The sequence below is a fragment of the Vombatus ursinus genome, unplaced genomic scaffold, assembly GCF_900497805.2.
Source record: "Vombatus ursinus unplaced genomic scaffold, bare-nosed wombat genome assembly UNPS02009062.1, whole genome shotgun sequence".
Classification (NCBI taxonomy): Eukaryota; Metazoa; Chordata; class Mammalia; order Diprotodontia; family Vombatidae; genus Vombatus; species Vombatus ursinus.
This window is the reverse complement of record NW_020948840.1, coordinates 11410647-11424912: the sequence shown is the minus strand read 5'-3', so window position 1 is coordinate 11424912 and position 14266 is coordinate 11410647.

The following is a 14266-nucleotide window of genomic DNA, read 5'->3' as shown; positions in this document are numbered from 1 at the left end:
AGGGCAAGATGGCCTTCTCTGTCCCATCATGAATATAAGCACTGTACTCTGAGTAGTATATGAAGGCACTGTATTTTGGATAGTAGATGAGAGCACTGTATTATGGGTAGCTGGGGTCAGCTCCAAGCTACTCTTCTCAAATGAGAAGTGGTCTGGAAAAGTGAGACTTCCAGAAGATAGCTATGATTCTTCCATTTTTACTAGGCTGCCGTCCTTTAGAAAGGATGAGTCTGGGCTTGCAGTCACTGTCACACTTTCCTGTCTTGCAGTGGCACTTTCATTAGGATGAAGGAAAGAGTACTGAGGGGAGAATTATATACAGTGGAGTCCAAATAACCTCTACTCCCAACTGGGTACAAATCAAGCATCCTGCAAGTATAGAGAACAGGAAGGACTAATGTTAGAAATATTATGATAATTTATTTATATTCTGTACACAAAAGGAAATGTATCAGAAAGTTTCATTTTTTTTCCATTGGCAACTTCAGCTGGTACTACGTGAGGCAACTGAATCATTCTGAGAAGAGAAAATCCTAGCAATGGGTGAATTTTTGGTGATTCCCTGATTTCTTAACTTTAAAAAAAAATCTGTTTTTTAGCTTGCTGTGAAAGTAGGTCATAAAATCAGTCATCTACAACGCCCTCAATCAAACAAGTATTCATTTGTACCTACTATGTGCCAGACACTGTGCTATGCATTGAGGAGACAAATACAAAAAAGAAATAGACCCTTCACTCAAGGAACTTATACTTTTAGAAGGGACAACATTTACATACACGAATTCATTTTTGTTCAGTTGTTTTTCAGTTGCGTCTGACTCTTCATGACCTCATTTGGGATTTTCTTGGCAAAGATACTGGAGTAGTTTACTATTTCCTTCTCCTGCTCATTTTACAGATAAGGAACTGAGGCAAACAGGATTAAGAGAGTTGCCCAGGGTCACACAGATAAGTGTCTGAGGTCATATTTGAACTCAGGAAGATGAGTCTTCCTGACTGCAGGCCTGGTACTCTATCTGTTATGCCATCTAACTGTACATACATGAATACATGTCCAAAATAAACATGTAAGTACAAGATAATTTTAGTGGGGAAGACAGTATAAACTACAGACTTCACAAAAGGCCTCAGCAAATGCTGAAGTGGAGGGGAGTAGAATTTTACATGAGTCAGGAGCTTTTTTAACTTTAGGAATCATATCCTTTTAAAAAATAATTTTATATATTTTTTATATCCCCTGGATTTCCCTCTGTATCTCTCTTTGACTCCCTTTGAGTCATCCCTTAAAATGAATATTCTCTTATAATAGGAAGAATAGAAAAAAATCAGCAAAACTGATTGATATATAGAAAACAAATCTGATTTTATATGTTATTTTTCACACCCATGTGTCTTCCTCTGTCTACCTGAGCAAAGGGTTTGGACAAGGTGGCTTCTCATATTTCTTCTTTTGAGCCAAATTTTGTAAAGTTCATTTTTTATAGTTTTGTGGTTGTTCTTTTCGTATGCATTTTGCATGTTGTTTCTTGGCTCTTATTCCTTCACTTCTCATCATTTCTTAAAGCTCAGTAATATTCTATTACATTCAGGTGCTATAGTTTGTTTAGCCATTCCCCAAAATCAATGGGCATCTTTCTTTTTGTACATTTCTTCGCTGCCACACACACACACAAAATGCTGCTATAAATATTTTGTTGAATATGAGGTCTTTAATTTTATCAATGACCTCCTTGGGATATATTCCTAGAAATGAAATTTCTAGGTTAAATTGTATGGACATTTTAACCACTCTGCATAATTCCAAATTGATTTCCAGACTGGTTGCACCTAACAATTTATTACTTTGCCCATATTTCCACAACCCTTCCAACATCGAGTAGAAAATTGTGTCCTTCTAAATCAATGTTAGTAACGTAGTCATGCAATATCCATTTAAACAATTATTGCTCTTTAATGAAATTTGAGAACTGATAATAACATTCTCCCTTCTTTCCTGCTTTTTTATTTTCCTTGATATTTTACCTTTTTATTTCTTCATGTAAAGTTTGTTAATATTTTGTGTATTATCTCTGTATAGTATATTAATTCCCAGATCTTGTTATTCATAATTATATATTAATTCCCAGATCTATTTGCCTTGATATTTAAATATTCTAAAGACATCCCACACTCAGGCCCAAAAATTGAACTCATTTTACATCCTGAATTCATTCTTCCTCCTAACTTCTTTATTTCTCTCAAGGAAGGATACTACCATTCTTCTAGTTAGCCAGGTTTGCAACCTCAGACTCATCTGTAACTCTTAATACTCCCTCATCCTTCCCCATCTTTCTTCCTCCTACCAAATTTCCTCCTACCTTTCCAGACTTCTTAACCCACACTCTCTACCACCTAGTCTTCAATTCAGTGACACTGGCCTCCTTGCTCTTTCATGAACAAGATACTCCATTTCTTACCTTATACATTTTCTCTGGCTGTACCTTATACCTGGAATGTTCTCCTTCATCTTGGCCCCTTCCCTGGCTTCCTTCAAGTTCCAGCTAAAATCCCATCTTCTAGAGGAAGCCTTTCCCTCTTCATTCTAGTGACTTCCTTTTGTTAATTATTTTGTATTTATCTTGTATATAGGTTGTTTGTATACTTTTTTGTCCTTGTTATCTTCCCCATCAGATTGTGATCTCCTTGAGGGCAGGAACTCTTTTTTTGCCTTGTTTTTGTATCCCCAGTACTTATCACAGTGCTGACATATAGTAGGCACTTAAATAAATGTTAACTAACTGACCCCATATCCAACCAATTGTCATCTTGAGTTCTTTGCAAACCTTAAAAATGTTATATAAATGTTATTTCTATATTACACTCCTCCAACATCTCTCACAGATGTTCCCTTTTCTCTACTTACATGGACACCACTCTAGTTCAGGCCTTCCTCATCACTTATTGCCTGGAGGATTTTAATAGCCTCCTAATTGATCTTCTTATGTCCAGCTTCTTCCCTCCTCATGGTGACAAGATTGATATTCCCAAAGCACATAAGGCCATATCACTCCTTAGCCTCTAAGATAAAATATTGAGCCCCTTGTTTGGCATTTGAAGCCCTTCATGATATGGCTCTAGTAATGTCTTTCTGGGCTGATTACATATATCTTGACCTCATGACATCTATGTATTTGTTCTCTCTATATGAGAGAACCTTCCTGCTTTTATCCAGGGGTGGGGAACCTTTGACCTCAAGGCCACATGTAGTCCTCTAGGTCCTCAAGTGTGGCCCTTTGAGTGAATTCAAATTTCACAGAACAAATCAGGATTTGTAATAGAATCTATATTGCAGTATTTTTGTGAAGATTAAATGAGATAATATGAGCAAAGTGCTCTACAAACTTTGAAATACAATGTAAATATGTTTTTTATCATCATCCATTATTGCTGGGTTTTTTAAATTACTTGATTTTTTTATTTATATAAGTCCTTTGTGTATCTTGCTAGATTAACTCCCAGATAGTTAATGAATCTTGTCATTTTAAATTGAATTTTACTATCTTCTTTTGTATTGTGTTAGTTACATACAAAATGCTGATGATCTTTCTGGAGCAATTCTCTTGGTTGTTTTTGCTAGCTCTTATGTTTTATAAATAAGACATTATTGTGGTCACAAACAGAAATTTGCCTCAGGTATGTCAAAGTTTGATTTCTCAATTCCCTTTTCTTGTTTTGTTTATGTAGCTAGCAGTTTTAGTGTCGTGTGAAGAAACAATAGCGATAGTTGGTGCTCTTGATCCATCCCTGATCTTATTGGGAAATCTTCCAGTGGTTCACAGTTATATTTAATGCTAGTTCTTGATTTTAGATAGATTTTTAAAAATCATGTTAAATAAAGATTATTTCAGTTTTTTGTGTTTGAGTTTTAACATTGATTAATTATTTAAGTCTTTATAACTATTGACATAATATTTTAAAATGTGCAGATGACTATATTATAATAATTGTTTTGTTAATGTTGAACTATGCTTTCATTTTAATTGAATCCCATTTTAGTCATAATTTTAAAATATTTTGTTGAAGTATATTTGCTTGTATTGTATTCAAAAATTTTACCGCAATATTAATCAATGGAATTAGTCTATATTTTTTATTTTCTGTTTAATCTTTCTCTTGTTTGAGTATCAGGACCATATTTGTCTCATATAAGGAGTTTGGTAGAACACATTCTTTCTCTGTTTTTGAAAATATTTTATGTAATTTGGGAATTATTTATTATTTAACTTTGTGGCAGAATTCATTTTCAAATAGGAAAATCAAACAACTTGCATTTATCAAGTACCTAGTATAGGCCAAGCAATATTCAAGGCTCTGGGGACATAAGAACAAAAATGAAAAATTTAAGGAACTTACATGTTATTTGGGGGAAATATTTACACATATGCATAGACAGAAAATACATACAAAGCAAATACAAGTTAATTTCAGATATGTGACATTATCAGTTAGAGAGATTAGGTAATTGCCCCATGTAGGAAGTAGCACTTGAACTGAGCTTTGAAGGAGGTTGGGGATTCTAAAAGGCAAGGGTGAAGAGATTTTTGTGGAACTTCACTTATGATTTATTGAATTTCTCTTTCTAAGATTTGGTGGTTTAAGTTATTTATTTCCTGTTTTATGATATGTAAGCTTTTAACTAGATATTGTAGTTTCTGACAATTTTATTTCCACTCTATTTGCTATGGACTTTCCTTTCTCCTTTTTGATTTTGATGATTGCATTTTCCTCTCTCTTTTGAAAAAAATCAATAATATTGACCAATTTAACTGATTTGATAAAAAAAAGAGAGAGAAATGAAAACCAAATTACCAATAAAAAATGAGCAGGGAAAATTCATGAGAAATAGAATGGAAATAAAGAAAATTATAAATTTGTTTCTTTATTTTAAATTATGTTTTATCATCTTTAGTTATCAAAATTTCTGTCTTTGCTCTTGTTTTGAGATTACTGAAATTACTAGTTACTTTTCTAAGTTTAAAAAAAGAATGCACAATTCTTTAGTGCTCTATCTGTATTTTGTTAACATTTTCAGGCATATATTCACCTATTTTTGCTATTTTCAATCATTGTAATATACTACAATATAACTATATGATATCTAATATTTGTTCTTTGACTTGCTTATTATTTAGAAGGTTATTTTTCAGTCTTCATATAGATCTGTTTTTGTTCCAATTTCTTTGACTTATTACTATGTCATTGCATTATAGTCTATAAGAGATGTGAATATTTTTACCCTTATAAATGGACAAGACTTGCACAGAATGGGAAGGTGTGAATGGTTTGAAATCTGCACTGGAAAAGGAAATGCAAACACTTAAATGTAGCATCAATAGATCCTGGTTTTAAATCCTACATCTCTCACTATGTGACTCCAGAAACATCACGTAATCTCTCTGAGCTTCAGTTCCCTCAACAATAAAATAGATTTATTAAAATCTGTAGTATTTCCTTCATGTGATTATGGTGGGGTTCAAATGAATAATATATGAAAAGCACTCTGAAAACCTCATACCATTTTGCAAAAGTTAATTACCTAAATGTTCAAAAATATTTGAGTAACTGACTTTTATACACTCAGTGGATCTGTGACTATCTTGTGTGTATGGTTCCTCCAATAAGGCAAATCCTATTCCATTGGTGCCTATTCATCTTATGTGATTCTAGTCACTTAAGTCTTTCCATAAATTCTCCAAAGGTAGTTTGTTCAATATTTGAGGGATTTTCATCATTTTTTTCTTTTTAATTTTTTTTACTTCTATGTGTTGTTATTAAGTTACAAACATTACAGATTTCTCCCACTTCATAAGAAGCCTCTTGTAACAAATTAAAATGGTAAAGTAAAACTAATAATATAATGACCTCATTTGAGAGTGCATGCAATATTTCACAAATGTAACATCATTTTGTTTCTCTATTTTTTTAAAAAGAAGAGAAGTCTATTTTCTCTTTCTCCCACCCTTCACCTCATTGGAAAAAAATGAAAGAAAAAACAAATTTCCTGAAACAAATATTATATGACAGTTTTTGAAAATGTCAGCAGAACGTACAGGCTGTCCATCAGTTGTGCTTGTAACTATCTGGTAACCAGCCAATCTCCTCCTCTTTCTCCTCCTCCTTCTTTTCTTCTTCTTCTTCTTAATAATAAATTTATTTAATGGTGTCTGTTGATTCATATTTGTGGTTCCTTATTTATTATGTGATTCATGAGACAAAGGTCTGATGTTCTTGTTGATGTGATTGTTATTCATTGTTAGCTCACTGAATAATCCACCTTTAAGATATAACATAATAGCCTAGGCCCAATGAAACTTTCCTGATTGGCTAGAACAGGGGTAGGGAACCTGCAGCCTAGAGGTTAAATGTGGCCCTCTAGGTCCTCAAGTGTGGCCCTTTGACTGAATCCAAACTTCACAGAACAAGGATTTTTTTTTTAATTCAATCAAAGGGTTGCATTTGAGTACCTAGGGAGCCATATTTAGCCTTGAGGATGAAAGTTTCCCACCCCTAGGCTAGAATGAGCCTGAAATGATAGAAAGGACCAATGAACTCAAGATAGAGTACCCAAATGGAAGAATTTGAAATAACCATACCTGTGTTCTGTTGGGAAATATCACTAAGGAACCCAATGAGCAGAGTTGTCCTGAAGGTCTCAAGCCAGGCAGTGGACAGAGAACAGTAAATTTAGGCACTGTACTGTATATGGTTGACTGTTGTATCTACTCTCATTTATTCTCAATCTCATTCTTGACATTTCTCCATTGTTTACTCTTCTTGTCCCATGTAGATAATTACCGGAAGAGGGTCTATAATATCATGGATGAGAAGGAAAACAGAGAATGAGTGCTAAATCCAGTCACCAATCTATGGTAGCAGAAACCAATGCAGTTGTAGCAGATTTTTTTTTTTTTTACACAGGGAATGAAGTCAACTAAGAGATCAAGATCTGTCAACTCAATGCCTTCAGTTTTCTTTCCAGATCAACAAGAGCAAGAATTTCCTGGAACAGTTCAGAGAAATTACTGAATCCCCTGGAAACAGACATAGTCAGCAAGGCCCATAGGGGTATAATCCTTTATAGGCAGCTACTACCCCCCCCTTTAAAACATCTACCCTTTAAGAAAAAGCATCATAGATTTAGAGCTAAAATGGATGTGTACCTTGAAGGTTTTCCAGTCTATTCTCCTCATTTTACAGCTGAGGAAACTAGGGCCCAGAAAGGGTGAGTGAAGACCAATATCCCACAGGTCATAAGTGATAGAACCAGGATTTGAACTGAAGGCCTTTGACTCCAAATCTAATAAAATTCATCCCAGGACTAATATCAAAATCCTTAGTGTTTACCTTGGTAACTTATGTTATCCAAGCAAACCCTGTAAATGATGATGAAATTCAGAACAAGACTAAACTAAAAAGTACTCTTCTCTCTGGAGCCCAACATAAACTTATTGGCTTAAGGCAAATACTCAGAAGGAAAGAGGAAAAAAGTACCTTTTCTCTTTATGCTTGGAAACTCATATCTCCTAGTAGATTAGAACACATTAATTGATCTCACAGAGAAAACTGCTCCCACATGGCTCTGAATAAAGTTACTTGAGTTGGATGAGAAGACTACTGTTAGTGAATGATTTTCTGTAATATAAATGATAGGATATTTTCAAGCCTGAACATTTTGACATAGTAAGCTCTCACTGATTTGAACTTGATCAGTTCAGAGCTTGTAAATTTGGAATCAATGCACAAAATATAAAAGGGGCTGGTAGAGCTACTGAATAGTAAAAAGAAAAGGAATCTTTAGCCTACTTAAGAGTAATGGTCAATGAATTATTTCTAAGTATAGTAGTATGACTTCAAATATAAGATATACTATCTATCTATGAGTCTTACCTTTTCACGCAAGCCTGCAAGATTCTCTATGAATCACGATGTTGCCACCTCTCCCTCTATTCCTAAAAACAGCATCATTAGTCCAGTCTGATATACTATTGGACAGTGGAAAGTGCACTGAATTCAGAGGCAGAGGCTTTGCATTCAAATCTCATCTTTGTCACTAAATATTTACTTGTGTGACCTTGTACAAGTCACATAACCTCTATAAGGCTCAGACTTTTAACCTGTAAAATGAACCAGATATCCACCATTATCTTTTCATCTCTAAATCTGTGTCCCTATCCATTTGAAAATAGTATTTCTCTAATCATATTCTAAGACCAAATTTTCACCTAATCAGATTGACCTTCCCCACTAATTAGGACTCATTATGAAAGATTATATTGTAAAATTAGTTTAATATAAATGACTCCTAATTTATTGGCAACTCAATTCATTGCATTTAATAAAATTCATATTATTGTCTATGAAAATGATGAGAACAGTTTGTATGACCCACAAAAAATAGCTCATAGGTTTTTTGCAATATTAATAGGCCCTGAATATCAATGTAATGTTACTCACTCTGCCTGCACAAATTAAACTTGCCAGAGGTTGTCCTGGCAATGACGTGTCTTAATTAGCACAGTACTATATACATTGGCTCAGCTATCTTGCCATCATAATAAACTTATCACTTATCAGTTCTTGGAGGCCCATCTTACTGTGTTGTCTCAAGCAGTGGGTCTAGATTAGTATTTCTGCCAATCATTAAGAAAACATGCCAATTTGACTATCAGCCCAGAATTGTAGTGAATTCCAAAGGTCTTAAAACCAATGCTATTATGCACTTCATGATATGTTACACAGTGGGATGGGATAGAAAGTGTGAATGATAGATATAACGAAAAGCATCACCTCTCCTCTAAGATGCGGCAAAGTGACACAAAGTGGATAGAGCACTGAACATGAAGTTAGGAGACCTGAGTTCAAATCTATCCTCAAATACTTACTAGTAGTGTGACCTTGGACATATCATTTAACTCTGTCTGCTTCAGTTTCCTTATCTATAAAATAAAGCTAATAGTAGCAGTTACCTCTTTGGGGAAAGAGGGGGGGTGGGGAAAGGGAAAGGGAGAGGAGACAGAGATGGAGAGAGAGACAAAGAGGGAGAGGGAGAGGAAAGACATTGAGAATGGTGGACATGTAGAAAACCTAGCTCTTCAATACATGCCAAATGTTTCATTTACTTCCCTAGGGTTGTTGTGAAGATAAAATGAGATGATGTTTGTAAAGCACTTTTCAGACCTTAAGACATTATATAAATAATGTAACTGAGCACAACTGGTAAAATAATGCAAATAAAAGTGGAAGGCTCTCCCACACTTGCTAGGTGACTAGTGTGAGACAGTCAATTTTCCTTTTTGTCTCTGGAAAAGTGTGGAGGAAAGGAATCTCTTTAACCTTCCATGCCCCACATTTCTCTGTACAAAACACATGCACCTCTTTTGTCTGTTGCTGGCTAAGAGATCGTTGATGCTTTCTGTTGCTTCAGAAGAGGCATAACTCTGCTTTAAAGAGTCTGCATGCCAGCTCTCTATTTTGGAGCTGTCCAGCTGAGTATCTGGAGAGCTGCACCAGTCAAAGCATATCCTTATTTCCTTGCTAAGTGTTTGTATACTTGTTGTTGGAGAGTAAAAGAGGTTTATTTATTTATTTTTAAAATAATTGCCTCATTGACTCGATCTTACCAAATCCTGAACTTGTACTTGGGGCCAACACATACCTGGCCCAACACAAGGTTTTCAGATAAAGGCTGGATGAATATTTGTGGAATATCATAGATCTGAGCTGGAAGAGACTTAAAAGGTCTTGTAGTCCATCTCTCCCCTACTTCTATTTTAACAACAAGGAAACTGAGGCTGAAGGAAGTAAATTGACTTCCTCAAGGTCACACAAGAATAAAATAGCAGAGTTGGGTATCAAATCTAACTTCTCTGAATTTAGAAATTCAGCTTTCTTTTCACTATTCCATGCTATTTCTGCATTGTAGAAGAGATTCTTTTTCAGGTATTATTTGGACCAGATGATGACTTTTGGGGTCCCTTTTGCTCTGAAAATTTGTGATTTTATGATATGGTGATGATAGTAGGGAAGATCCATAGACAAATTATCATTGCTCCATACAGGTGCTATTCTTAGTAAAGATCAACCCAGTTAGTTCAATTTCACCTTCTATTTTCTTGAGCACATATATTTCTTCCATGGAGCAGAGTGTCTTTTATTTTCCCTTTAACATTTTCTCTTTCTTCTTAATTTGTAACCAGATAAAACAGAGAGTGACTTGGTCAATGTCTGTGAATCAAGTTCCTGTCTCTCTGCAATGGCTATTGAGTTTTCACCTATCCTTTTTCAAAAGGGGCAACTGAAGAGAAAGTGCCACACTTTGAGGTACCTTATCTTGATCATACAATATTCTATATCTCATGTTTGGTTTGGGGCTTTGTATTCTAGCTCATGTACATATTTTGGGGCCAATTCTGGAGCCATAGCACTGATGTATTTGTGTGTGTATGTAGACATTCTATCCTTCCTCTCCTTCATATAACTAACTGTTGCCTAGTTAAAAATGTTTGTAGAAAGTTATTCTTTCCTTCACTCCCCCCCATCCCCAAGAGTGAGGAGGAAGGGGCTGATACTTTAAAACACGGTTCAATAGGTGCCGTACACTACATGAGTCCTTTCCTGATCCCCACTTCTTTTCTTATTACATCTCTTTCTGTCTTTCTTTGTATGTAGAGTGTATGTGGCCTATGAGTTTATCTGAATGTGGCTTGGGGAAGTTTAATGAATATCTCAGGAATCTTGCACCTCTCTCCCTAAGGGAGACTTTACTTCCTGGAGAGCAGGAGAGGGAGTACCCAACTACAATTATATCTAAATATCTCTAGTAGGGAAAGTAAATTTTAAGTTCAAACCACATTCTTATCCCCTAAAGGAAGAGCCCACCAAGCTTATATCTGAAGGCTTGATTCCTTCCCAACAAATTCCAGTTACACAAAAGACCATGACAAACAGCGAATAACAATTAAAACTACTTATTCAAGTGGATAAGAAATCAGAGAAGTTATATAGATTAGAGTATACCAGACATTACAAAGAGTGAATGATCTTTCCTATTGGGAGCAAGATATCTCAGCTCAGCCAAGAGAGAGATCCTTAATTTTACCCAAGGAAAAATTCCCTGAAGTAAACTAGACATCTGGCATGTATTAAAGAGCTAGCTTTTCTACATGTCCACCATTCTCAATGTCTTTCCTCTAACTCTCACTCTTTGTTTCTTTCTCCATCTCTGTCTCCCTCTTACTTTCCCTTTCCCTACCCCCCCTTTCCCCAAAGAGGGTCTGGTCTGTAGCAGAGTATGTCTTATCTTGAAGCTAGAAGAAAGTCTTTCTTCTCCCAAGCTCTTGTGCCAACCCTACCATCACATAGGCATGCATCATTGAATCATCATCCTTTCCACCAATCCAGAATGGCATTTCACAGTCAGGAATCAACAAATGGCACTGAACTCAGCTCCTATACCCAGCTTGGTTGAGGATTTGGTTGCATTACTTATATACTGCTTGCATCTCCCCACAACCACCCCAACAAGACTGAAAGCTCCTTGAAGACAGAGATTGTTTTATTTTTGTCTTTGTATCCTTCAGTGCCTAGTGTGGTGCTTTGCATCATGTGGGCACTCAATAATTGATTGTTGAATGGAATGTTTTTGGAATAATATCTATTAAAGCTATGTGAATATCAATGTTAACTGAGAGCATGTGACAATGCAATATGGTTATTTAGAGAGAAAAACCTGAACATTCCCTACCATGGTCATATAGCCACTGTCTTAGTAGATAGCTATAAATCCCTCCTGAGAAGTTGCTTTTCATCTTCAAAATTCTATTAGAGGCACTTTCCAAGGCAATTGCAAGGTAAGGTCTAATGCTGTATATATAAAACATGCAGAGTAGTAAATTTTGTATATTTTTACCAGAAATAAGAATCCCAATAGTATGCTTCTGCAGCCCACATTGTTGATTTATGTCGACTATGTTACCCAGGGCACCAAATAGATTTTGTTGTTAGTATAAAATACTGCAGAGCTCTTGGATTTCTTATTTCAAGCATTAATAAGCCATATAGCAAAAGGGCACAGACAATCTTATTATGCTTCTCTTCATTTATAGCACTTTGTATTTCAGATGGGGTAAGTGCTAAAGACAATGAGTTATCAGGCCCAATCGTAATAATGTTCATATGTCTTTGTTTGGTCAAGAATGAGCAGTGTACAGAGACAGAGAATTTCATCTTTTTGTTTAGTTGCACGTTTCATTTTTCAGTCACTTTTGTGATTGGCAGGGCAATTTCTATAGTTTTGCATACATTTTGATTTAAACCACACTTTACATTATAGCTGCAATAGGAGCTATACATTACATTACAGCCCAACTTTGGAGGGGTGTGTGTGTGTATGTGTGTGTGTGTGTGTGTGCGCATGTACATGTGCACATGCTCACATATGTGTGCATTGAAAGATAGCGTCATGCTTGTTTTTTCCTATTACTGTAGTACATATAGGCATAACTGACTCTCAATACACCAGGTAGATTCTAAGCCTGTTAAACATTTCAGCTTGCCATAAAACTAAGAATATTCCCAGGGTAAAAATGTGCAATCTGCTTAGAGAAGTCCAAGCCAAGAAAAGCAAATGTTGGCTGCCAGCCCTGGGCTTGATCCTCAAGTCTGTACCTAAGGAAATATTAGCACAGGATTTTCCAGAGCGTCAGCATGGAGGAAAGCAAGAAATGGTTAGGGATGGGATTCAGATCAGGCCAGCAGAAGATAGTGGATTGTGATATTTGATGTGGGCATGAATTCAGTGGAGAGTACAGAAATCAATCAATCAAAAATATTTATAAAATATTATGTGCCAGGCACTGAGAAAATCATATGTATTCTATGTATCATAATACATATTATATAAAACAGATACAAGGTATTCTAGAAGTGTGTGTGGGGGGGACATAAGAACTGAGGAGACCAGGAAAAGCTTCATGAAAAGTGACATTTAAGTTAAGTGCTGAAGGAAACTAGCAATTACAAGAGTTAGAAGTGAGGAAGTTATGCATTCTAGGGATGAGGGAGAGTCAGTGCCAAGGAATGGAAATAAGAGGAACAGCATAGACTGGTGTTGAGGGGACTCTCCCCCTTATATAGTTAATATGTTTCTTCACTCCTCACCCTCCACCTCACAGAACATGGGAAATGTACCTGTCAGCAACCAGAACTTTGGGATGGGACTTAGAGATCTGAAAGGCATTGGGATGTAGCGTATCCACTTGCACAGCTGGAGCTCAGATGGGTTGGCTTAGAACACCATCACACCAAGCAGCCTATGCTGGAGTAGCAAGAAACTACTAAAGACTGGGGAAAATATATTTTCTCCCTTCAAACAAAGAGATAAGCTTGATGAAGGCCCAAGGATTATTGGAGACATATAAACAGTCACACATGGCAAAATGAATTCCAGGTTTGGGGGTTAGCCAATGGAATGAAAATGAGAGGAAAGTCATGTATGAGGAACAGCAAACACTGGTGTTGTGGTAGAGCTCCCCTCTCTCCTCCATCAATATGATTCTCTTCTCTTCACCCTCTACCTCACAGAACATGGGAAATATGTACCTGCCAACAATAACTTAGGAATGGGACTTAGAAGGCAGGCAGACATTGGAATGTAAGCTTTGAAAGAGCCTAATGTGAAATCTTCAGTCATATGCTTAACTATGGAAGCTGATTGATGGTAATGGAGAACAGATGGAGTACACTGAAAGGACAAAGAGGTCAGTCATGATTTCATGATGCTTTTTTCAAACACAAAATTTCCTACTTTATAGTCTAATAGAGTATATAGCAATGTACAACTCTGATTCTCTAGCATGGTGAAACAGATACACAGAGTATGGGAGCTCAAAGAGGAACATAGGATCACAGGATCCTGGATTTAGAGGTTGAACTTAGAACTCATCAAGTCCAACCCCCTGATTTACAGATGAAGAAACTGAGGCTAAAGGAGGCTAAATGACTTGCCCAGGTCACATGGTTATTGAGTATCTAAGGCAGGATTCAAGTTTTTGTCCTGACTCCAATTCCATCAAGTTCAGCTCTCTATCTACTATACAACATTGTCACCTAAATATTTTTCCTATATCCTTTGCCTCTTGGACATTGAGCTCCTGTTTCCTATTCTCTGTCTCTGTCTCTGTCTCTGTCTCTCTCTCTCTATCTATCTCTCTCTCTATCCCCCCCCCAC